Below are 26,928 nucleotides of genomic sequence, written 5' to 3'. Positions count from 1 at the left end.
ACAATAAGCAAATACATGCTAATCATTTAAAAACAGCATATTTAAAAAACATACACACACATATATATTCACACACACACACACACACATATATATTCACACACACATATATATTCACACACACACACATATATATTAACACACACATATATATTCACACACACATATATATTCACACACACACACATATATATTAACACACACATATATATTCACACACACATATATATTCACACACACACACATATATATTAACACACACATATATATATATTCACACACACATATATATTCACACACACACACATATATATTAACACACACATATATATTCACACACACATATATATTCACACACACACACATATATATTAACACACACATATATATTCACACACACACACACACACACATATATATTCACACACACATATATATTCACACACACACACATATATATTAACACACACATATATATTCACACACACATATATATTCACACACACACACATATATATTAACACACACATATATATTCACACACACATATATATTCACACACACACACATATATATTAACACACACATATATATTCACACACACACACACACACACATATATATTCACACACACATATATATTCACACACACACACATATATATTAACACACACATATATATTCACACACACATATATATTCACACACACACACATATATATTAACACACACATATATATTCACACACACATATATATTCACACACACACACATATATATTAACACACACATATATATATATTCACACACACATATATATTCACACACACACACATATATATTAACACACACATATATATTCACACACACATATATATTCACACACACACACATATATATTAACACACACATATATATTCACACACACACACACACACACATATATATTCACACACACATATATATTCACACACACACACATATATATTAACACACACATATATATTCACACACACATATATATTCACACACACACACATATATATTAACACACACATATATATTCACACACACATATATATTCACACACACACACATATATATTAACACACACATATATATTCACACACACACACACACACACACATATATATTCACACACACATATATATTCACACACACACACATATATATTAACACACACATATATATTCACACACACATATATATTCACACACACACACATATATATTAACACACACATATATATTCACACACACATATATATTCACACACACACACATATATATTAACACACACATATATATTCACACACACATATATATTCACACACACACACATATATATTAACACACACATATATATATATTCACACACACATATATATTCACACACACACACATATATATTAACACACACATATATATTCACACACACATATATATTCACACACACACACACACATATATATTAACACACACATATATATTCACACACACACACATATATATTCACACACACATATATATTCACACACATATATATTCACACACACACACATATATATTAACACACACATATATATTCACACACACACACATATATATTAACACACACATATATATTCACACACACACACATATATATACAGTTGTGGGAAAAAGAAAATACACCCTCTTTGAATTCTATGGTCATACGTATCAGAACATAATAACAATCATCTGGTCCTTAGCAGGTCTTAAAATTAGGTAAATAAACCCTCAAATGAACAACACATGACATATTACACCGTGTCATGAAAAAAAGCCATGGCTTCTCATTCCTTGAGACTCAAAGATTTCAGAGATGGGGTAAATAACCTAGGAAGAAGGTCATTTATACAAAAGTGATGGGAGGTGGTTAGTAAATTTAAATGTAAAAATTGGAGGTTCAGAAAAACATTAGATACACAGACAGACAGATAGATAGATAGATAGATAGATAGATAGATAGATAGATAGATGATAGATAGATAGATATAGATATAGATAGACATGTTGTACATTGATTTAAAACTGATGAGTACAACAGTTTTCAATACTGATATCTCATTCAAAGGAACATCAAGGGGCATATGTATCAAGCTCCGAATGGAGCTTGATGCCCCGTGTTTCTGGTGAGCCTGCAGGCTCGCCAAAAACAGCAGTTATGAAGCAGCGGTCACAAAGACTGCCGCTCCATAACCTGTCCGCCTTCTCTGAGCAGGCGGACAGACATCGCTGGAAATCAACCCGATCGAGTACGATCGGGTTGATTGACACCCCCTGCTGGCGGAGCTGCTGGTGCAATGCTGAATACGGCAAGCGTATTGCTCGCCGTATTCAGCGAAGTCTGGCGGACCTGATCTGCACTGTAGGATCAGGTCCGCCAGACTTTGATAAATATGCCCCCAAATGTTAAATTAACGTTATATAGAATTATATATCTAAACCAAATATTGGCATATCAATGTATTTTAGTTATTTAAATATTGAAGAAAACAGAACTGTACAGTTTTAGTGTCCATGACGGAATGGGCGCTGCTACTCTCTTACCCTTTTGTGTCAGAAAAAGACGTATAGAATACCACATGAACATAACCACATGAACAAGTAAAAAAAAAAGAAAAAAAGTCTAGCCTCAAAATTTCCTAAGTAACCACATATCTTTGTAGTGGGACTTTAAGGGGAGTTACCCACGTGTATACATAGTCACTTTCTTTTCTCCTCAGTTCAATTTAGTGTACTCCAAAGAATCACAAGATTATGATGAATTTAGAAGAATTTACTGCTAAGCAAAGTGTAAATTTAACAACTTAACATGTTGATTAGCTACTCATTTGTTTCTTTTTATTTTCACCATACAGATGACAATATGAAGATGGTTGAATGCTGCTCTTCAAAAGTTGCTCTGAAGAATTTTGTTACTCTCTTGTATTTGCATTAGAGTTAAAGGCCCCTATTTAACAAAGGTCTTGCGGACCTGATCCGACAGTGCGGATCAGGTCCGCAAGACCTCGCTAAATGCAGAGAGCAATACGCTCTCTGCATTCAGCATTGCACCAGCAGCTCACAAGAGCTGCTGGTGCAATGCCGCCCCCTGCAGACTCGCGGCCAATCAGCCACCAGCAGGGAGCTGTCAATCAACCCGATCGTACTCGATCGGGTTGTTTTGTGGCGATTGCTGTCCGCCTGCTCAGAGCAGGCGGACAGGGTTATGGAGCAGCGGTCTTTGTGACCGCTCCTTCATAACTGCTGTTTCTGGCAAGCCTGCAGGCTCGCCAGAAACACGGGGCATCAAACTCCATTCGGAGCTTGATAGATAGGCCCCAAAGGAAAATTTATATTGAGTAATAAGTCCCTTTGCGTTGCAGGGACAGAATTCAAGATCAGCAAAGGAATCTATCAGAAATCAGTCCTAACACTCACCTAGATTACGTGTTTTGCGTTACGGTTTTAATGCAAAAAAAATGGCCATTTGAGGGTAAAAACAGTAACACAGCCATTACGAGTCTTGTCGGTATAGCTATATCGCAAGCATTTTATCCTGTAACGCAACATCAATCCCACACTCAAAAAAATAAATTTTTGCGTGGGATTTCCATAGTGCCGGTATTACAGGTTGTGCGGTGAGGCTAAAATGCTTGCGTTCAAGCCTATACCAACGCGATCCGTTCCACTATCTGAGACCAGTAGTTATGAGTTTTGCGCAGCAAAACTGTTACACAAAACTCATAACTAAAACGTTCAAAGTACACTAACACCCATAAATTACCTATTAACCCCTATGCCGCCGCCCTCCTGCATCGCAAACACTATTTAAATCTTATTAACCCCTAATCTGCCGTCCCTGACATCGCAGACACTAATAAAAGATATTAACCCCTAATCCGCCGCTCCCCGACATTGCCGCCACTATAATAAAGTTATTAACCCCTAAACATCTGGCCTCCCACATCACCGCCACTAAATAAACCTATTAACCCCTAAACTGCCAGCCCCCCACATCGAAAAAATTAAATTAAACTATTAACCCCTAAACCTAACATCCCCCTAACTTTAAATGAATATTATCCCTATCTTAAAATAAATAAAAACTTACCTGGGAAATTAAAAAAACCTAAGTTTAAACTAACAATTAAACTAACATAACTATTATACTAAAATTAAAATAGCTACCAATTATATAAACTATATTACACATTAAGAAACCCTAACACTACTAAAAAAAATTGTCTAAAATTACAAAAAATAAAAAATACTAAATTACAAAAAATAACAAACAGTAAATTACGAAAAATAACAAACAAAATCATCCAAAATAAAAACAATTACACCTAATCTAATAGCCCTATAAAAATAAAAAAACTCCCCCAAAATAAAAAAAACCTTGCCTACAAAAAACAACTAATAGCCCTTAAAATAGTCTTTTGTAGGGCATTGCCTAAAAGAAATCATCTCTTTTACCTACAAAAAATACAAAGACCGCCCCAACAGTAAAACCCACCACCCAACCAACCCCCCAAAATAAAAAAAAACTAACTCTAACAAAAACCTAAGCTACCCATTGCCCTGAAAAGGGCATTTTTATGGGCATTGCCCTTAAAAAGGGCATTAAGCCCTTTTAAAAAATCCTAAACCCTAATCTAAAAAAACAAACTCACCCAAAAAAAGTAAAAAAAAAAATAACACTAACCCCCGACGATCCACTTACAGTTTCTAAATGTTTCCAAACATCCAGGCAGCGAGGTCTTCATCCATCCAGGCGGCATCTTCTATCTTCATCCAGGCGGCATTTCCTATCTTCATCCTGGTTGCGTCTTCTATCTTCATCCTGGCAGCGCGGAGTGGGAACATCCTTGCAGACATCCGGCGCGAAGCATCCTCTTAATACGGTCACCACCGTGCACTGAATCTTGAATGCAAGGGAGCCTTTTCAAAATGGCGTCCCTTGCATTCCTATTGGCTGATTTGATTTTTTTAAATTCATATAAGCCAATAGGATGAGAGCTACTGAAATCCTATTGGCTGTTCAAATCAGCCAATAGGATGAGAATTACTGAATTCCTATTGGCTGTTCAAATCAGCCAATAGGATGAGAGCTACTTAAATTCTATTGACTATTCAAATCAGCCAATAGAATTTCAGTAGCTCTCATCCTATTGGCTGATTTGAATTTTAAAAAATCAAATCAGCCAATAGGAATGCAAGAGACGCCATTTTGAAAAGGCTCCCTTGCATTGAAGATTCACTGTACAGCGGTTACCGTATGAAGAGGACGCTCTGCGCCGGATGTCTTCATGGACGGACCTGCTCCGCGCTGCCGGGATGAAGATAGAAGATGCTTTGGGATGAAGATAGAAGATGCTGCCTGGATGAAAATAGAAGATGCCACCTGGATGGATAAGACCTTGCCGTCTGGATGAAAACTTCTCGCTGCCTGGATGTCCTGACTTCAGAAACTGTAAGTGGATCGTCGGGGGTTAGTGTTAGGTTTTTTTTAACTTTTTTGGGTGTTTTTTTTTTTTGGATTAGGTTTTGGGCTTTTTTAAAAAGAGCTGAATGCCCTTTTAAGGGCAATGTAAAAGAGCTGAATGCCCTTTTAAGGGCAATGCCCATACAAATGCCCTTTTCAGGGCAATGGGTAGCTTAGGTTTTTGTTAGAGTTAGGTTTTTTATTTTGGGGGTTTGGTTTGGTGGTGGGATTTACTGTTGGGGGTATTTATATTTTTTTCAGGTTAAAGAGCTGATTTCTTTAGGGCAATGCCCTACAAAAAGCCTTTTTAAGGGCTAGTGGTAGTTTATTGTAGGCAAGGTTTTTTTTTTTAATTTTGGTGGGGCTTTTTTATTTTTATAGGATTGTTTTTATTTTGGTTAATTTTGTTTCTTATTTTTCGTAATTTAGTGTTTGTTATTTTTTGTAATTTAGTATTTTTTACTTTTTGTAATTTTAGACTTAAATTTTTTTAGTAGTGTTATTTTTTTTTTTAATGTCTAATTTAGTTTTTTTAATTGGTAGTTATTTTAATTTTAGTGTAATAGTTATGTTAGATTAATTGTTAGTTTAAATTTAGTTTTTTTTTCATTTCATAGGTAAGTTGTTTTTTTTTATTTTAAGATAGGAATATTGTAATTTTAATTTAAAGTTTGGGGGTTGTTAGGTTTAGGGGTTAATAGTTTAATTTAGTTTTTTGCGATTTGGAGGGATGGTGGTTTAGTGGTTAATAGTTTTATTTACTGGCGGTGATGTGAGAGGCCAGAGGTTTAGGGGTTAATAACTTTATTTAGTGGCGGCAATGTCAGGGAGCAGTGGAATAGGGGTTAATAGCTTTTTTATAGTGTCAGCGATGTTGGGGTGTGGGGGAATAGGGGTAAATAACTTTATTATTGTGGCGGAGATGTCGGGGAGCGGCTGAATAGGGGTTAATAACTTTTATTAGTGGCGGCAATGTGAGGGAGCGGTAGAATAGGGGTTATAATTTCATTATAGTGGTGGCGATGTCGGGGAGCGGCGGAATAGGGGTTAATAGCTTTTATTAGTGGCAGCGATGTTGGGAGCAGCAGATTAGGGGTTAATAACTTTATTTCGGTGTCGGCAATGTCAGGGCGGCAGATTAGGGGTGATTAGACTTGGGGTTTATGTCAGGGTGTTAGGTTTAAACATAACTTTTTTTTCCCCATAGACATCAATGGGGTTGAGTTACGGCGATTGCCATTCCGTGCTTCAGGTGTTAGTTTTTTTTTCTAACACTCTCTCCATATTGATGTCTATGGGGAAAGCGTGCATGAGCACGTCAAAGCAGCCCTTGGATTTTTGTGCGTTATGGAGCTTATCGCCACCATGTCACACGCACAATGCGGCTTTTCAGAAACTTGTAATGGCAGCGCTATGGAAGGTGAATTAGCGCAACCCCAGCTCCTTAGTCCGACTCTACAACAAAACCATGAGAGACACCCTAGAAAGCATTGCACCATCTCGCATACGCACTGTCCAAACCCACAATAACGCACCGTGGTTTGATAGCTCCATCAGAGAAATTAAAAGAACAGGACGTAAGCTCGAGAGAAAGTGGCGCAGAACACATGATCCAGAGGATAAAGCTGCTCTTATCAAACATCTAAATAAATATCAATCCAAGATAACTCAGAAAAAATCTTCATTTTTATCACGCGAAATTGCACTCTCCCACAATAGACCCAGGCAACTGTTTCGCACAGTAGAAAGGCTCTGCAAACTAGCATGCATGCTTAGCCCCACCAACTTTTCTCAGGATAAATGTGAAGCATTTGCGCACTTCTTCAGAGACAAGATTTCCTCAATCCGAACCACTATCACAGCAGGCCAAACAGTTACACACCAGAACCACTACAATGGAATGCCAGACTGCCCCAGTTTATGGTCCACTTTTACAAATGTGGATATAAAAGAAGTTAAAAACACCATACAAAAGTTGCACCCTACTACGTGTGACTTAGACCCTGCTCCAACTCAGCTCATATCTGGATGCATTGAAACACTCGCCCCAGTCCTCACAAAAATAGTGCAGTGTTCAGTAAAAACAGGAGACTTTCCAGATCCTCTAAAAGAAGTTGTGGTAAAACCACTCCTAAAGAAACCTTTATTAGACCCAGACTGCATGACTAATTACAGATCGGTATCCAACCTCCCATTTCTGGGTAAAATAATTGAAAAAGTAGTGGCAACTCAACTGGAAGCCCATCTATCACGCCTAAACATATTCAATCCTTTCCAGTCAGACTTCAGATGCCGCCACAGCACTGAAACAGCGCTAGTCTGAGTGCTAAATGATCTCCTCATGGCAATAGACAAAGGTGATTACTCCATTCTAATCCTCCTGGATCTCTCAGCTGCATTTGACACCATTAGCCATAGGATTCTAATAGAGCGCTTGCAGTACAGTCCTTAACTAGTTTAAATCCTTCCTCTCTGGTAGATCACAAAGAGTAATATCAGGATCAAGCTCATCAGCACCAACAGAACTGGCCTGCGGAGTTCCACAAGGATCTATCCTGTCTCCCATGCTATTCGCAATTTACTTACTACCATTGAGGGACATCATTAACCGACATGGCCTAAGTTATCATTGTTACGCTGATGACACACAACTCTACTTCTCCTTTGCTCCAAATAATACAGACCCAGCATGCCGCATAAACAGTTGCTTAACAGACCTCATAGAATGGATGAATGCTAGCTGTCTCAAAGTGAACCCGGACAAAACAGAGTTACTCTTGGTGAGGGGACCTCGGGCATCAAAAATATCCCACGATCAACCAACTGGCCTGGAGCTTGGAGGTTCTGAACTCGTTAGTTCAGCAAAGGTACGAAACCTCGGAGTGCTGATTGAAGCTGGACTATATTTTAAACAGCAGATTTCCTCCGTAATAAAATCTGCCTACTTTCATCTGAAAAACATAGCCAGGATACAACACTTAATTCCACCGGATGATATGCCAACATTAATCCATGCATTTGTATCCTCTAGACTAGATTACTGCAATGCACTTTACTTGGGCCTCCCAAAAAAAGAACTCCATCGCCTTCAGACGGTACAAAACGCAGCAGCAAGACTATTGATCAATCAAACTCGCTCCTGCCACATAACACCTGTTCTCCACTCCCTGCATTGGCTTCCAATTAAATGGCGAACATATTTTAAAATTGGCCTGCTGACCTTTAAAGCCTTAAACAACCAAGGCCCACAGTACCTGAAAGAGCTCCTGACACCCTACATCCCATCCCGTTCACTTAGGTCAGCCAACACATCCCTCCTCTCAGTGCCAAGAATAAGGACAAACTCAGGCTCCAGAGCATTCTGCCACGCTGCCCCTACTTTCTGGAACTCTTTACCGTGCGCAATCAGAGAGGCACCATCCTTACAGACTTTTAAAATAAAGCTAAAGACCCACCTCTTCCATCAGGCATTCAGTCCGCTTATCTGACCTTCAGAAACTCCTAATTTGTATGTCTTATGTGGGTACAGTATATTTGTAAAGTGCTTTGAGTCTCACAGGGAGAAAAGCGCTATATAAATCGCAAATTATTATTATTATAACTTTTGTTGTGTTCGTTTCGCACCCTCTATAGCGCAAAAACTCGTAATCTATGCGACTGACAATTATTTCTCTCAATGACAAATTATCTCTCCTTTTCTCACCCTCACTTCCCTCTCACACTTCAGTCACTCCCTCTATCATTACATCTACCATATCTACCCTCTAGAAAAAGACACTTATCTTTTTAATGCAGAGATAGTTATATACATTTCAGTCAGTAACAACCAACTCTGTTTCAGCGTCTGTCTACACTGTGTTTCAGCTTTGCTATTTTGCATCCTATTGATTTACCTGCAAGACTATGAATAATTTTATACTTATTATTAGAAGACTGGTGTCTTCTTTAGTCTCATGTTGGTGACCACTTGGTGGCTATAAATCCCCCAAAGCTTTTCAGCCAGTTCTGGGTAATTCTGATACCTAGGTGTGAGACTCCCTTGTTTCCAGAGGCCATCTGTGGTATTCTAGGTTATCCTCAGTTTCCTGTTCCGTACCTGTCATTAGTTTCATACTGTCTCCTAGCTACTTGATTTCCACTTTTTTGTCTGATCTGTTTCTCCTCCTTTGTGTCATGTCACACATCCAACCCCAGAAAGCTGTTCTCAACCTTTAACTCCCATCTACATCTGCCTGCACCTCCTCCCACTAACAAACTCACTGCTCAGATTATTGCTGATCACTTAAAAAATAAAATTGACAAGATTAGAAAAGATATCTACACCTCACAGCTATCAAACCAAGCCCTCCTAATCACCCCTTCTATTAGCAAAACTCTCTGCTACATTCCTCCTGCAATAGAAGAAGAAGTCTCTGTGCTCCTATTTTCGGTTCATCTCACAACCTGCCCACTTGATTCTATTCCTTCACAACTTCTTCCCTCTCTCTCTGCTTCACTTACCCCTACCCTAACTCACCTCTTTAACCAGTCTCTCTCTGTGCACATTTCCTGATACATTCAAGCATGCCTCAATCACACCAATTCTAAAACAAAAACTCGCTTGACCCCTTCACCCCATCTAACTATTGCCCAGTCTTCTTACTTCCCTTTGATTCAGAATTATTGGAACGTCTGGTCTATAATCAGCTAACTCAATTTTTCACAACAAACTCCTTACTTGATCCACTACAATCTGGTTTAAGCCCTGAACAATCAACAAAAAACGTTCTTAATAAAGTAAAACATAAGCTGTTATTAACTAAAGCAAAGGGTTACTATTCCTTAGTAATTCTTTTTGACCTTTCTGCTGCTTTTGACATAGTTGACCATCCTCTCCTCCTAAAAATCCTACATTCATTTGGCATTCGAGACACAGCCCTCTCCTGGTTTGATACATATCTCTCAAACTGCTTATTTTCAGTTTCCTTTAACAACATACCTTCAGATCCTTTGCCTCTCTCAGTTGGAGTACTACAAGGCTCTGTCTTGGGTCATTTGCATTTCTTTTTCTATACATACTCACTTGGAAAACATATAGCCTCCTTTGGCTTCCTGTAGCACTTATATACTGATGATACTCAAATCTATCTTTCCTCTCCTGATATCTATTCCTCTTTACTCAACCAGATTTCCAACTGCCTCTCAGAAATTTCCTTTTGGATGTCTTCACACTACATCCAACTCAATCTGTCAAAAAAACTGAGCTGCTTCTTATTCCCCCCCCCCCCCCTTCAAGACATCTAACATCTGACATTTCTCTGATGATTGGAAACTCGATTCTCAACACCTCACCCCAGGTTTGTTGTCTTGGGACACAGAACTCACATGCAATCCACATATACAAGCACTTACCAAATCATGCTGTGCACACCTTGTCTTGATCCAGCCTAGAATTAAACATGGGACCTGTTTCTATTTTGCTGCTGTTCTTTCCCAGCCTGCTGACTTACCTCTTAGCAACTAGGTGGCTTGTTCACAGGCTGAGAATATTGGTTTTCTGTTTGCTGCAACTTTGGCTCTCTGGATCCACCTGCCTACCAGCTGTAACAAATCATATAATCAGCAGCCTGCTATATTAGTCAGATTTGCTTTCCGTACTGGGCCTTGACATTGAGTGTTGGCCCAGATTCCTGTTTGAATACAGATTTGTTGGATTTCCTGGTGCCTGATTTCTGCTTCATTTTGAGACTACTCTTCTGGATTTTCCCTTAACACTGTGTTTAATTTCTGGACTGATTTCTTGACAATTGACCTTGGCTAATTCTCTGATATTTCCTAAGGACTGCCTCAGGTACTTTTGTTTGCTTGTTACTTGTTAATACAAAGTTACAAGTCTATAGCCTATTCAAGTATTGTGCCTGTTATTACAAAGATCTGCACTACTGTCTGTTACTACAGAGTTTCAGTCTACAGCCTATTCTCACATTCTGTCTGCTGTTATTACAAAGTTACCTGATTACAGCATATCTTCATATCCTGCCTGTTACTGCCAAGTTTTGGTCTAAAGCATATCTATGTATCCTGCCTGCTATTGCCAAGCTTCTTGTCTACAGTTTATTTACATTTTTGCCTACTTTAAGACTGTCTGAACCAAGTCACTTTGTATTCTTGTCTGCACAGAGACTTTGAGGCCTACTTATCAAGCTGTTCAGAGAAGAATTGCCTGGTATTTTGGAGCTGGACTGTCATTGGGCAGGGTCAGACTGTTATGCTACAGGATATTTTTTCTCTGTGAAGGGGCATAGTGTGCTAAAAGAGTATGCACCCTCAGTGGCACCCTAAAATGAACAGGCACAGACGTTTTTCTAGCTTTTTTTCTGTCTCAGCTGAGTGCATCTCTCTCTCTTTTTATAGTTATCCAAACTGCTCTTGGGTTTCCCTAAGAGTAAAAGGGGAAACCAGGCGTGGACTCCTTGCACACATGCCCTTAGAGATATATGACTGCACCTCACTGACGAGGCCCACAGAAGGCCAAAACGATCGTCTGGGGTTGTTGTTTCTCTTGTTCAGAGAAGAATTCCCTGGTATTTCGGTGCTGGACTGTCATTGGGCAGGGTCAGACTGATATGCTACAGGATATTTTTTCTCTGTGAAGGGACATAGTGTGCTAAAAGAGTATGCACCCTGAGTGGCACCCTAAAATGAACAGGCACAGAAGTTTTTCTAGCTTTTGTTCTGTCTCAGCTGAGTGCATCTCTCTAACATTGCGGCCTCAGACCTGAATACACTCTCCATATTTAACAAAAAAGCTGTGAAAAAGCCGTGCACCAAGTACGGGGCGATGATCAGCGGACTGTTGTTAACTGACAGTCATCGATCTCGCTGCTATTCTGCTTTTTCACAGCTTTATTTGTAAACTGTCACTAAGCCCCGCCCCTAAACTAAACTGTTTAACCCCTATCCCGCCGCTCCCGGACCCCGCCGCAACTACATAAAGTTATTAACCCTTATCCCGCTGTTCCCCGACACCACCGCAACTCTAACAAACTTATTAACCCCTATCCCGCCACTCCCAGACCCCGCCGCCACCTACATTATGTAATTAACCCCTAATCTGCCGCCCCCTACACCGCCGCCACCTACATTATCTTATTAACCCCTAATCTGCCGTCCCCTACACCCCTGTCACCTACATTATGTTATTAACCCCTAATCTGCCACCCCCTACACCACCGCCACCTACATTATGTTATTAACCCCTATCCCGCCACTCCCGGAGCCCACCTCAACTAAATAAAGTTATTAACCCCTAAACCTCTGGCCTCCCACATCACTACCACTTACTAAACCTATTAACCCCTAAACCGCCAGCCGCCTACATCGCCATAAACTAAATTAACCTATTAACCCCTAAACCTAACAGCCCGCTAACTTTATATTAAATATTAACTCACCCCTATCTTATAATAAATTAAAACTTACCTTTAGATTTAAATTAAACTATATTAAACTAATAATTAATCTACCCTAACTGTTATACTAAATTACATTAAACTACATTAAACTAATAATTAATATACCCTAACTGTTATACTAAATTACATTAAACTACAAATTAAATTAACTATATTATATATTTAAACATCTAACTCAAATAATTTAAATCTACAATTAAAAATTACAAAGTTACAAAAAACTAACAACTAAGTTACAAAAAAAATAAACACTAACGGCTAGATTACGAGTTGTGCATTAGGCTGAAAAAGCAGCATTAACAGGTCCTAACACTGATTTTTCACTACCGCTGCTATTACAAGTCTTGAAGGTTTAGGGTCACTGCACACTTCTTTGGTCTTACCGCAAAACGACTTACATAAACTTCGTAAAGTCTTTTTTCTATGGGACTTCCATAGTGCTGATATTATGAATCTGTCCTGGGAGGCCAAAAAGTGAGCGGTACACCCTCTACCTCCAAGAGTCCTAAAAGTAAGTAGTTAAGAGTTTTATGGTACAACGCCGTAACATAAAACTCATAACTAAAGTGCTAAAAAGTACACTAACACCCATAAACTACCTATTAACCCCTAAACCGAGACCCTCCCGCATCGCCTACATTATATTTATGAACCCCTAATCTGCTGCCCCCAACATCGCCAACATTTACATTATATTTATTAACCCCAAATCTGCCGCCCCAATGTCGCCGCCACCTACCTACACTTATTAACCCCTAATCTGCAGCCCCCAACCTCGCCGCCACTATACTAAATGTATTAACCCCTAAATCTAAGTCTAACCCTAACCCTAACACCCCCCCCTAACTTAAATATAATTTAAATAAATCTAAAGAAAATAACTATAATTAACTAAATTATTCCTATTTAAAACTAAATACTTGCCTATAAAAAAACCCTAAGCTAGCTACAATATAACTAATAGTTACATTGTAGCTATCTTATGGTTTATTTTAGTGTAGCCTAGGTTAGGTTTTATTTTACAAACAAGTTTGTATTGATTTTAACTAGGTAGAATAGTTATTAAATAGTTATTAACTATTTAATAACTACCTAGCTAAAATAAATACAAAAATACCTGTAAAATAAAACCTAACCTAAGCTACACTAACACCTAACACTACACTATAATTAAATAAATTAACTAAATTAAAATAGCTAAACTACAAAAAAAAACTAAATTACAGAAAACAAACAAATTACAGATATTTAAACTAATTATACATAATCTAATAGCCCTATCAAAATAAAAAAGCCCCCCCCCAAAATAAAAAAACCCTAGCCTAAACTAAACTATCAATAGCCCTTAAAATGGCCTTTTGCGGGGCATTGCCCCAAAGTAATCAGCTCTTTTACCTGTAAAAAAAAAATACAAACAACCCCCAACAGTAAAACCCACCACCCACACAACCAACCCCCCAAATAAAATACTATCTAAAAAACCTAAGCTCCCCATTGCTCTGAAAAGGGCATTTGGATGGGCATTGCCCTTAAAAGGGTAGTTAGTTCTTTTGCAGGCCCAAACCCTAACCTAAAAATAAAACCCACCCAATACACCCTTAAAAAACCTAACACTAACCCCCTGAAGATCGACTTACCGGGAGAAGTCTTCATCCAAGCCGTGCCAAAGTCCTCAACGAAGCCGGGAGAAGTCTTCATCCAAGCCGGGCGAAGTGGTCCTCCAGATGGGCAGAAGTCTTCATCTAGACGGCATCGTCTATCTTCAGCCAATCAGCCAATAGAATACAAGCTCAATCCTATTGGCTGATCCAATCAGCCAATAAGAATTTTTCTACCTTAATTCCGATTGGCTGATAGAATTCTATCAACCAATAGGAATCTAAGGGACACCATCTTGGATAATGTCACTTAAAGGTACCTTCATTCATCTTTAGTCGTCGGATGAAGAGGATGCTCCGCGTCGGATGTCTTGAAGATGGACTCGCGGATGGATGAAGATAGAAGATGCCGTATGGATGAAGACGTCTGTCCGTCTTCGTTGAGGACTTTGATCCGGCTTGGATGAAGACTTCTCCCGGTAAGTCAATCTTTAGGGGGTTAGCGTTAAGTTTTTTTAAGGGTGTAATGGGTGGGTTTTATTGTTAGGTTAGGGTTTGGGCCTGCAAAAGAGCTAACTATCCTTTTAAGGGCAATGCCCATCCAAATGTCCTTTTCAGTGCAATGGGGAGCTTAGTTTTTTTTTTAGATAGTATTTTATTTGGGGGGTTGGTTGTGTGGGTGGTGGGTTTTACTGTTGGGGGGGTTGTTTGTATTTTTTTTACAGGTAAAAGAGCTGATTTCTTTGGGGCAATGCCCCACAAAAGGCCCTTTTAAGGGCTATTGATAGTTTAGTTTAGGCTACGGTTTTTTTTTATTTATTTTGGGGGTGCTTTTTTATTTTGATAGTGCTATTAGATTAGGTGTAATTAGTTTAAATATCTTGTAATTTGTTTATTATTTTCTGTAATTTAGTGGGTTTTTTTACTTTAGCTAATTTAATTTAATTTATTTAATTGTTTTTAATTTAGTTAATTTATTTAATTGTAAGGTTAGGTTAGGTGTTATTGTAACGTAGGTTAGGTTTTATTTTACAGGTACTTTTGTATTTATTTTAGCTCGGTAGTTATTAAATAGTTAATAACTATTTAAAAACTATTGTACCTAGTTAAAATAAATACAAACTTGCCTGTAAAATAAAAATAAAACCTAAGATAGCTACAATGTAACTATTAGTTATATTTTTTGATAGCTTAGGGTTTATTTTATAGGTAAGTATTTAGTTTTAAATAGGAATTATTTAGGTAATAATATCAATTTTTATTTAGATTTATTGGAATTTTATTTAAGTTAGGGGTTAGGGTTAAACTTAGGTTTAGAGGTTAATACATTTAGTATACAGGGAGTGCAGAATTATTAGGCAAATGAGTATTTTGACCACATCATCCTCTTTATGCATGTTGTCTTACTCCAAGCTGTATAGGCTCGAAAGCCTACTACTAATTAAGCATATTAGGGGATGTGCATCTCTGTAATGAGAAGGGGTGTGGTCTAATGACATCAACACCCTATATCAGGTGTGCATAATTATTAGGCAACTTCCTTTCCTTTGGCAAAATGGGTCAAAAGAAGGACTTGACAGGCTCAGAAAAGTCAAAAATAGTGAGATATCTTGCAGAGGGATGCAGCACTCTTAAAATTGAAAAGCTTCTGAAGCGTGATCATCGAACAATCAAGCGTTTCATTCAAAATAGTCAACAGGGTCGCAAGAAGCGTGTGGAAAAACCAAGGCGCAAAATAACTGCCCATGAACTGAGAAAAGTCAAGCGTGCAGCTGCCAAGATGCCACTTGCCACCAGTTTGGCCATATTTCAGAGCTGCAACATCACTGGAGTGCCCAAAAGCACAAGGTGTGCAATACTCAGAGACATGGCCAAGGTAAGAAAGGCTGAAAGACGACCACCACTGAACAAGACACACAAGCTGAAACGTCAAGACTGGGCCAAGAAATATCTCAAGACTGATTTTTCTAAGGTTTTATGGACTGATGAAATGAGAGTGAGTCTTGATGGGCCAGATGGATGGGCCCGTGGCTGGATTGGTAAAGGGCAGAGAGCTCCAGTCCGACTCAGACGCCAGCAAGATGGAGGTGGAGTACTGGTTTGGGCTGGTATCATCAAAGATGAGCTTGTGGGGCCTTTTCGGGTTGAGGATGGAGTCAAGCTCAACTCCCAGTCCTACTGCCAGTTTCTGGAAGACACCTTCTTCAAGCAGTGGTACAGGAAGAAGTCTGCATCCTTCAAGAAAAAACATAATTTATGCTTACCTGATAAATTTATTTCTCTTGTAGTGTATCCAGTCCACGGATCATCCATTACTTATGGAATATATTCTCCTTCCCAACAGGAAGCTGCAAGAGTCCACCCACAGCAAAGCTGCTATATAGCTCCTCCCCTAACTGCCATATTCAGTCATTCGACCGAAAACATGCAGAGAAAGGAAAAACCATAGGGTGCAGTGGTGACTGTAGTTCAAATGAAAAAATTACCTGCCTTAAAGTGACAGGGCGGGCCGTGGACTGGATACACTACAAGAGAAATAAATTTATCAGGTAAGCATAAATTATGTTTTCTCTTGTTAAGTGTATCCAGTCCACGGATCATCCATTACTTATGGAATACCAATACCAAATCTAAAGTACACAGATGATGGGAGGGACAAGGCAGGTACTTAAACGGAAGTTACCACTGCCTGTAAAAAAACACTTTCTCCCAAAAATAGCCTCCGAAGAAGCAAGGTATCAAATTTGTTAAATTTGAAAAGTATGAAGCGCAGACCAAGACTCCGTCTTGTAAATCTGTTCAACAGAAGCCACATTTAAAAAAGGCCCAAGTGAAAACCACAGCTCTAGTAGAATGAGCTGTAATCCCTTCAGGAGGCTGCTGTCCAGCAGTCTCATAAGCTAAATGAATTATGCTTTTTAACCAAAAAGACAGAGAGGCTGCTGAAGTCTTTTGACCTCTCCTCTGTCCAGAATAGACAACAAACAAGGTGAACGTTTGATGAAAACTGTAGTAGCTTGTAAGTAAAACTTTAAAGCACAAACCACGTCCAATATTGTGTAATAGACGTTCCTTCTTTGAGGAAGGATTAGGATACAAGCATGGAACAACTATCTCTTGAGTGATGTACTTGTTAGATACCACCTTAGGAAAAAAACCAGGTTGGTACGCAGGACTACCTTATCCTTATGAAGGACCAGATAAGGAGAATCACATTGTAACACAGATAACTTGGAGACTCTACGAGTCGAGGAATTAGCTACCCAAAAGGAACTTTCTAAGATAAAGATTGATATCTATGGAACAAAAAAGGTTCAAACGGAACTTCTTGAAGAACCTTAAGAATCAGGTTTAAGCTCCATGGCGGAGCAACAGTTTTAAACACAGGCTTGGATCTAACCAAAGCCTGACCAAATGCCTGAACGTCTAGAATACCTGCCAGACGCTTGTGCAAAAAAATAGACAGAGTAAAAATCTGTCCCCTTTTAAGGAATTAGCTGACAACCCTTTTCTCAAAAATATCTTGGAGAAAAGATAATATCCTGGGAATCCAGACTTTACTCCATGAGTAACCCTTGGATTCATAACAATCAGATATTTACACCATATCTATGTTCAATTTTCCTAGAGACAGGCTTTCATGTCTGTATTAAGGTATCAATGACTGACTCGGAGAAGCCATGCTTTGATAACATCAAGCGTTCAGTCTCCAGGCAGTCCATCTCAGATTGATTCTATTTAGATGGTTGAAAGGACCCTGAGGTAGAGGGACCTGTCTCAGAAGCAGAGACCGTGATGGAAAGGATGACATGTCCACCAGATCTGCATACCAGGTCCTGCGTGGCTACGCAGGCGCTGTCAAAAACACCAAAGCCCTCTCCTGCTTGGTCTTGACCTCCGGAGGAAATCCCACTCCCCCGGAAGAAAAGTCTGACGACTTAGAAAATCCACCTCCCAGTTTTCAACACCTGGGATATGGATAGCTGATAGACAAGAGTGAGTCTCTGTCCAGTGAATTATTGTAAGACTTCTAACATCGCTAGGGAACTTCTGTTCCCCCTTGATGGCTGATGTAAGCCACAGTCGTGTATATTGTCCGACTGAGTATGATGTACCTCAGAGTTGCTAACTGAGGCCAAGTCTGAAGAGCATGGAATATCACTCCCAGTTCCAGAATATTTATTAGAAGGAGGGTCTCCTCCTAAGTCCACTATCCCTGAGCCTTCAGGGAGTTCCAGACTGCATCCCAACCTAAAAGGCTGGCATCTATTGTAACAATTGTCCCATCTGACCTGCGGAAGGTCATACCCTTGGACAGATGGACCCGACATAGTCACCAGAGAAGAGAATCTCTGGTCTCTTGGTCCAGGTTTAACAGGGGGACAAATCTGTGTAATCCCCGTTCCTCTGACTGAGCATGCATAGTTGCAGCGGTCTGAAATGTAGACGTGCAAACGGTACTATGTCCCTTGCCGCTACAATTAAGCCGATTTCATTCATGTACTGAGCCACCGAAGGGCGCGGATGGGATGAAAAAACACGGCAGAAATTTAGAAACTTTTGACAACCTGGACTCCGTCAGGTAAATTTTCATTTCTACAGAATCTATCAGAGTCCCTAGGAGGGAAACCCTTGAGATTGGGGATAGAGAACTCTTTCCTTGTTCACTTTCCACCCATGTGATCTCAGAAATGCCAGTACTACGTCCGTATGAGACTGGGCAATTTGGATGTTTGACGCCTGTATCAGGATGTCGTCTAAATAAGGGGCCACTTCTATGCCCCGCGGTCTAAGGACCGCCAAAGCGACCCCAGAACCTCCATAAAGATTATTGGGGCTGTAGATATCCCAAAGGAAAGAGCTACAAACTGGTAATGCCTGTCTAGAAAGGCAAACCTGAAAAACGATGGTGATCTTTATGCATCACAATGTGAGGATAAGCATCCTTCAAATCCATTGTAGTCCTCTATTGACTCTCCTGGATCATAGTTAAGATGGTACGAATAGTTTCCATCTTAAATGACGGAATTCTGAGGAATTTGTTTAAGATCTTTAGATCCAAAATAGGTCTGAAGGTTCCCTCTCCTTGGGAACCACAAACAGATTTGAGTAAAAACTCTGTCCCTGTTCCTCTCTTGGAACTGGATGGATCTCGTACACAATGTAAGAATGCCTCCTTCTTTATCTGGTTTGCAGATAATTGTGAAAGGCGAAATCTCCCCTTTTTTTGGGGGGGAATCTTTGAAATCCAGAAGATATCTCTGGGATATAAATTCCAATGCCTAGGGATCCTGGGCATCTCTTGCCCACGCCTGGGCGAAGAATGAAAGTCTGCCCCCTATAGGATCCGTTACCGGATAGGGAGCCGTTCTACATGCTGTCTTAGAGGCAGCAGCAGGCTCCTTGGCCTGCTTATCTTTGTTCCAGGTCCGATTGTCTCCAGACCGCCTTGGACTGAGCAAAAATTCCCTCTTGTTTTGCCTTAGAGGAAGAGGTTGCCACACCTGCCCTGAAGTTTTTAAAAGGCACGAAAATTAGACTTTTTTTTTTTTTTTTTTTTTTTTGCCCTTGATTTGGACCTATCCTGAGGAAGGGCATGACCTTTTCCTCCAGTGATATAAGCAATAATCTCCTTCAAACCAGGCCCGAATAGGGTCTGCCCCTTGAAGGGAAGTTAAGTAGCTTATTTATTAAAGTCACGACAGCTGACCATGATATAAGCCATAGCGCTCTGCGCGCCAGTATAGTAAAAAAACAGAATTCTTAGCCGTTAGTCTAGTCAAATGAACAAGGCATCAGAAAACAAAGGAATTGGCTAGCATAAGCTTGTCAAATATATTCATCCAATGGAGTCGCTTAACTGTAAAGCCTCATCAAGAGACTCAACCCAGAACGCCGCAGCAGCAGTGACAGAAGCAATGTATGAAAGGGGCTGCAGGATAAAACCCTGTTGAATAAACATTTTTTATCCATTGGATCTAAAAAGCACAACTGTCCTCGTCAGAGGTAGTGGTACGCTTAGCTAGAGTAGAAACTCTTCTCTCCACCTTAGGAACTGTCTGCCAGAAGTCCCGTGTGGTGGTAACTATTAGAAAACATTCTTCTAAAAAATAGGAGGGGAAGAGAACGGCACACCTGGTCTATCCCATTCCTTATTAAAAAAAAAAATTTTTTAGTAAACCTCTTTAGGTATTGGAAAAACATCAGTACACACCGGCACTGCATATTATTTATCCAGTCTACACAATTTCTCTGGCCCTGCGATTGTACACATTCATTCAGAGCAGCCAAAGCCTCCCTGAGCAACAAGTGGAGGTTCTCAAGCATAAATTTTAAATGTAGAAATATCAGAATCAGGTTAAATCATCTTCCCTGAGTCAAAAAAAATCACCCACAGACTAAGCATATTGTGAGGTAGTATCATACATGGTTCTTAAAGCGTCTGTATGCTCTGTATCTACCCCCAGAGCTAACTGCTTTCCTTTAATTTCAGGTAGTCTGACTAATACTGCTGCCAGAATATTATTCACCACCTTTGCCATGTCTTGTAAAATAAACGCTATGGGCGCCCTTGATGTACTTGGCGCCATTTGAGCGTGAGTCCCTGAAGCGGGAGTCGAAGGGTCTGAAACGTGGGGAGAGTTAGTCGGCATAACTTTCCCCTCGACAGAATCCCCTGGTAAAAGAAACGCTATGGGTGCCCTTGATGTACTTGGCGCCATTTGAGCGTGAGTCCCTAAAGCGGGAGTCAAAAGGTCTGACACGTGGGGAGAGTTAGTCGGCATAACTACCCCCACGACAGAATCCTCTGGTGATAATGTTTTTAAAGACAAAAAATGATCTTTATTGTTTAACATGAAATCAGTACATCTGGTACACATTCTAAGATGGGGTTCCACCATGGCTTTAAAACATAATGAACACAGAGCTTCCTCTATGTTAGACATGTTAGAACAGACTAATAATGAGACTAGTAAGCTTGGAAAACACTTTAAATCAAGTTAACAAGCAAATATATAAAACGTTACTGTGCCCTTAAGAGAAACAAATTTTGTCAAAATTTGAAAAACAGTAAAAAAAAAAAGGCAGTAAAACAAACGAAATTTTTACAGTACATGTAATAAGGTAACAGAGCATTGCACCCACTTGCAAATGGATGATTAACCCCTTAATGCAAAAAACAAAAAAAAACGACATAGACGTTTTTAAAAACAGACACAACAAACTGCCACAGCCAACAGTGGGAAGCTTCAGTTAACTGTTTCTATGCAAAATTTAAGCCAGCCATGTGGAAAAAACTTAGGCCCCAATAAGTTTTATCACCAAACATATGTTAAAAAACGATTAAACATGCCAGCAAACGTTTTAAAACACATTTTAACAAGAGTATGTATCTCTATTAATAAGCCTGATACCAGTCGCTTTTACTGCATTTAAGGCTATACCAACATTACAGTGTTATCACCAATGTACGTTAAAAAACGATTAAACATGCCAGCAAACGTTTTAAAACACATTTTTATAAGAGTATGTATCTCTATTAATAAGCCTGATACCAGTCGCTATCGCTGCATTTAAGGCTTTACTTACATTACTTCGGTATCAGCAGTATTTTCTTAGTCAATTCCATTCCTAGAAAAATATTTTACTGCACATACCTTATCTGCAGGAAAACCTGCACGCCATTCCCCCTCTGAAGTACCTCACTCCTCAGAATGTGTGAGAACAGCAAATGGATCTTAGTTACGTCTGCTAAGATCATAGAAAAACGCAGGCAGATTCTTCTTCCAAATACTGCCTGAGATAAACAGCACACTCCGGTGCCATTTAAAAATAACAAACTTTTGATTGAAGAATAAACTAAGTAGAAAGCACCACAGACTCTCACAACCTCCTATCTATGTTGAGGCTTGCAAGAGAATGACTGAATATGGCAGTTAGGGGAGGAGCTATATAGCAGCTTTGCTGTGGGTGGACTCTTGCAGCTTCCTGTTGGGAAGGAGAATATATTCCATAAGTAATGGATGATCCGTGGACTGGATACCTGTGGTCCATCATCAAATGTGAGATTTACAAGGAGGGAAAACAGTACACCTCTCTGAACAGTGTCTGGGAGGCTGTGGTTGCTGCTGCACGCAATGTTGATGGTGAACAGATCAAAACACTGACAGAATCCATGGATGGCAGGCTTTTGAGTGTCCTTGCAAAGAAAGGTGGCTATATTGGTCACTGATTTGTTTTTGTTTTGTTTTTGAATGTCAGAAATGTATATTTGTGATTGTTGAGATGTTATATTGGTTTCACTGGTAAAAATAAATAATTGAAATGGGTATATATTTGTTTTTTGTTAAGTTGCCTATTAATTATGCACAGTAATAGTCACCTGCACACACAGATATCCCCCTAAAATAGCTATAACTAAAAACAAACTAAAAACTACTTCCAAAACTATTCAGCTTTGATATTAATGAGTTTTTTGGGTTCATTGAGAACATGGTTGTTGTTCAATAATAAAATTAATACTCAAAAATACAACTTGCCTAATAATTCTGCACTCCCTGTAGTGGCGACAACATTGGGGGCGGCAGATTAGGGGTTAATAATATTTAACTAATGTTTGCAAGGTGGTAGTGCAGCGGTTTAGGGTTTAATATGTTTTTTTATAGTGGCGGCGACGTTGGGGGTGATAGATTAGGGGTTAATAAGTGTAGTTAGGTTGCGGCGACATTGGGGGAGGAAAATTAGGGGTTAATAAATATAGTATAGGTGTCGGCGATGTTGGAGGCAGCAGATTAGGGGTTCATAAGTATAATGTAGGTGGCGGCAGTGTCCGGAGCAGCAGATTAGGGGTTAATAAGAATAATGTAGGTGTCGGCGATGTCGGCGGCGGCAGATTAGGGGTTAATAAGTGTAAGATTAGGGGTGTTTAGACTCTGGGTTCATGTTAGGGTGTTAGGTGTAAACATAAAATGTATTTCCCCATAGGAATCAAGTGTTAGACCTTTTCTCAGCCGGCTCTCCCAGTTGATTCCTATGGAGAAAAAGTGCACGAGCACGTACGACCAGCTCACCGCTGACTTAAGCAGCACTGGTATTGGAGTGCGGTAAGGAGCACACTTTTGCTCAATGCTCACTTCTTGTCTTTTAACGCCGGGTTTGTAAAAACCTGTAATACCAGCTGTTACAGAAGCATTAGTTATTTTGTTGTGAAGAGCTTATTTCCCAGCAGCAATGCCTGAACCAGCAAGCCAGCGCCTAAGAAGGGCTCCAAGAAAACCGTAACAAGTTTCATTTCATAAAGAGTTAACTCTTTTTTTTCAGCTTTTAGAAACTATTGTCTAATCACCTCTGGAGCCAGACTGCTAATTGATAAGATGAACTTGTAAACTTGTTATCTTAAGTACTGTAATCCTATTGTGGCCTGTCAAAGGACAGTGCTCTCTATCTAAATGTGTGATGGGGGATTTTGTGCTTCCCCCCCCCTCTCCCCCTGGGAGTGCCCTGTGTGCATGTAACCTTAATAAAAAGCAGGCTGGGCATCCCAGTCCAGAGTTCTTGTTTTGACCCTCAATCGCAGCGTTGACTCGTTTTTGTGGGCAGAAGGGTATCCTAGCTGTACTGCAGCTAAGGGAGATTATTCTATATTTGCGAGACTCATATAGAATACTATGGAAAGCAGCTTCTCCCCTCTTTAGCAATAGGGATCCAGGCTACTAAGCGGTCCATCTCTCAGCGAGACTAAGGGTAACCGTAACACCAGCGCTGCAGGTAAGTGAGCGGTGAGACAAAACTGCTCGTTAGCACCGCAAAGCTCATAATGAAAAACTCGTAATCTGGCCGTTAGTGTTTGTTATTTTTTTGTAACTAAGTTGTAAGTTTTTTGTAACTTTGTAATTATTAATTGTAGATTTAAATTATTTGAGTAGGGTTAGGTGTTTAAATATATAATATAGTTAATTTAATTTGAAGTTTAATGTAATTTTAGTATAACAGTTAGGGTAGATTAATTATTAGTTTAATGTAGTTTAATGTAATTTAGTATAACAGTTAGGGTAGATTAATTATTAGTTTAATTTAGTTTAATGTAATTTAGTATTATAGTTAGGGTAGATTAATTATTAGTTTAATGTAGTTTAATGTAATTTAGTATAACAGTTAGGGTAGGTTAATTATTAGTTTAATATAGTTTAATATAGTTTATTGTAATTTTGTATAATAGTTAGGGTAGATTAATTAGTAGTTTAATTTAAATCTAAATGTAAGTTTTAATTTATTATAAGATAGGGATGAGTTAATATTTAATATAAAGTTAGCGGGTTGTTAGGTTTAGGGGTTAATAGGTTAATTTAGTTTATGGTGATGTAGGGGGCTGGCGGTTTAGGGGTTAATAGGTTTAGTAAGTGCTAGTGATGTGGAAGGCCAGGGGTTTAGGGGTTAATACATTTATTTAGTTGCGGTGGGCTCCGAGAGTGGCAGGATAGGGGTTAATAAGTATAATGTAAGTGGCGGCGGTGTAGGGGGCGGCAGATTAGGGGTGTTTCGATTTGGGGGTTATGTTAGGGTGTTAGGTGTAAACATAACTTTTATTCTCCCATAGGAATCAATGGGATATCGGGCAGCAGCGAACATAAGCTTTCTCTGCCTTCAGATTCCCATTGATTCCTATGGCATCCGCTGCCTCCAGGGTGGCAGATTGAAAACCAGGTACACTGGGCCGGGAATAGGGGCAAGCGTACCTGATAGATATTTGTTAACTAGCAAAAGTAGTCAGATAGTGCCGAATTTGAATTCGGAACATCTGTAATGACGTAAGCATCAATCTGTGTTTGACTGAGATAGGCGGATTGTATGTTACGTCACAGATTTCAACTTTTGCCGGTCTGTAGACTTTGATAACTAAGGGGATTCAGGCTTGCCACAATTACGCTGCGGAATTCCAGCGTATTTGCGTTTGACGGCTTGATAAGTAGGCCTCTTTGCCTTTTATCTAGTTTGCATGTCTCTGCATTGCTAATTAACCTATCAATAAACACTTCACCTTTATTTCCTAAAACCCGTGTACCAGTTTAATTATGCCAAAAAGGAAAGACTCACACAGACAAAACACAAATTTAACCCCAGAACCTGACACCTCTGCACAGCTTCCAACACCTGAACCTGCTCCCTTGAAGAGCATGACATATCTAAGCAACATTTCCAGAATACGTCCCTTCCTTACTCAAAAAACTACAAAAATACTAATTATTTCCCTAATTTTGTGAAACATTGACTAAATATTCCCCATATTGTCCTCTTTGATTAACCTCTGACCTACATCTCTCCACTCCTGTTATCTCTACGTCCCACTCCCGTCTCCAAGACTTCTCACATTCTGTTCCTGTCCTCTGGAACTCTCTACCCCACTCCATAAGACTGTCTCCAACCTTGTATAGCTTCCGACGCTCCTTGAAAGCACACCTATTAAGAGAGGCTTACCATCTCTCATCTTAACCAAAAAAATTCTTGCCAGTGGATATTTACATTATCTCGAGCATTTGGGACTATCAATTTATTTACATAGGATTTAGCACAGTGTTTTGCCCATTACACATTTTTGTTTTATTGGTATCAGATTTTAGTTGTGTAGCTTTCACTGATTTGCGATATTGTTTATATTTTGCAAGTTAAATGAAGCATGCCTGTCCTCTCAGTTGATTTGTAACTATGCAACTATTATTTATTAATATTTAGTGTTGTATTATTTAGGGTACAATACTGTAGAACATTTTGATGATCCGGTTATTTGTATTGGCTGTTTAGAACTTCCATAATAATTTGCAAATGATATGCAAAAAACAAGATAAAGGTCAATGTAAAGGGGCCTATATATCAAGCTCTGGACCGCTGCTCCATAACCCTGTCCGCCTACTCTGATGAGGCGGACAGGAATCACCACAATTCAACCCAATTGAGTACGATTGGGTTGATTGACACCTCCCTGCTGGCCGCAAATCTGCAGGGGCGGCGTTGCACCAGCAGCTCTTGTGAGCTGCTGGTGCAATGCTGAATACAGAGAGCGTATTGCTCTTCGCATTCAGCGATGTTTGTCGGACCTGATCCGCAGTGTCAGATCAGGTCCGACAGACATTTGTTAAATAGGCCTCAAAGTCTCAGAAAACACAAATTGCAAGTCAAATATGTTAATATCCCACAAACACTATATACAAAACAAGGTCAATATTAAAAATTCAAACAATGGCGAACAAATTTGAAAATCAGCAACTCTGAATGTAATGTTTTCTCAAAGCTAATTTACTGAAAGGAGTTTTTAAACTGATATACTAAATGTATGGGGTTTAAAAGAAAGAATACTAAGAGATATG

The sequence above is a fragment of the Bombina bombina genome, chromosome 1, assembly GCF_027579735.1.
Source record: "Bombina bombina isolate aBomBom1 chromosome 1, aBomBom1.pri, whole genome shotgun sequence".
Classification (NCBI taxonomy): Eukaryota; Metazoa; Chordata; class Amphibia; order Anura; family Bombinatoridae; genus Bombina; species Bombina bombina.
The sequence above is the reverse complement of the archived record's forward strand: the minus strand, read 5'-3'. Positions refer to the sequence as shown.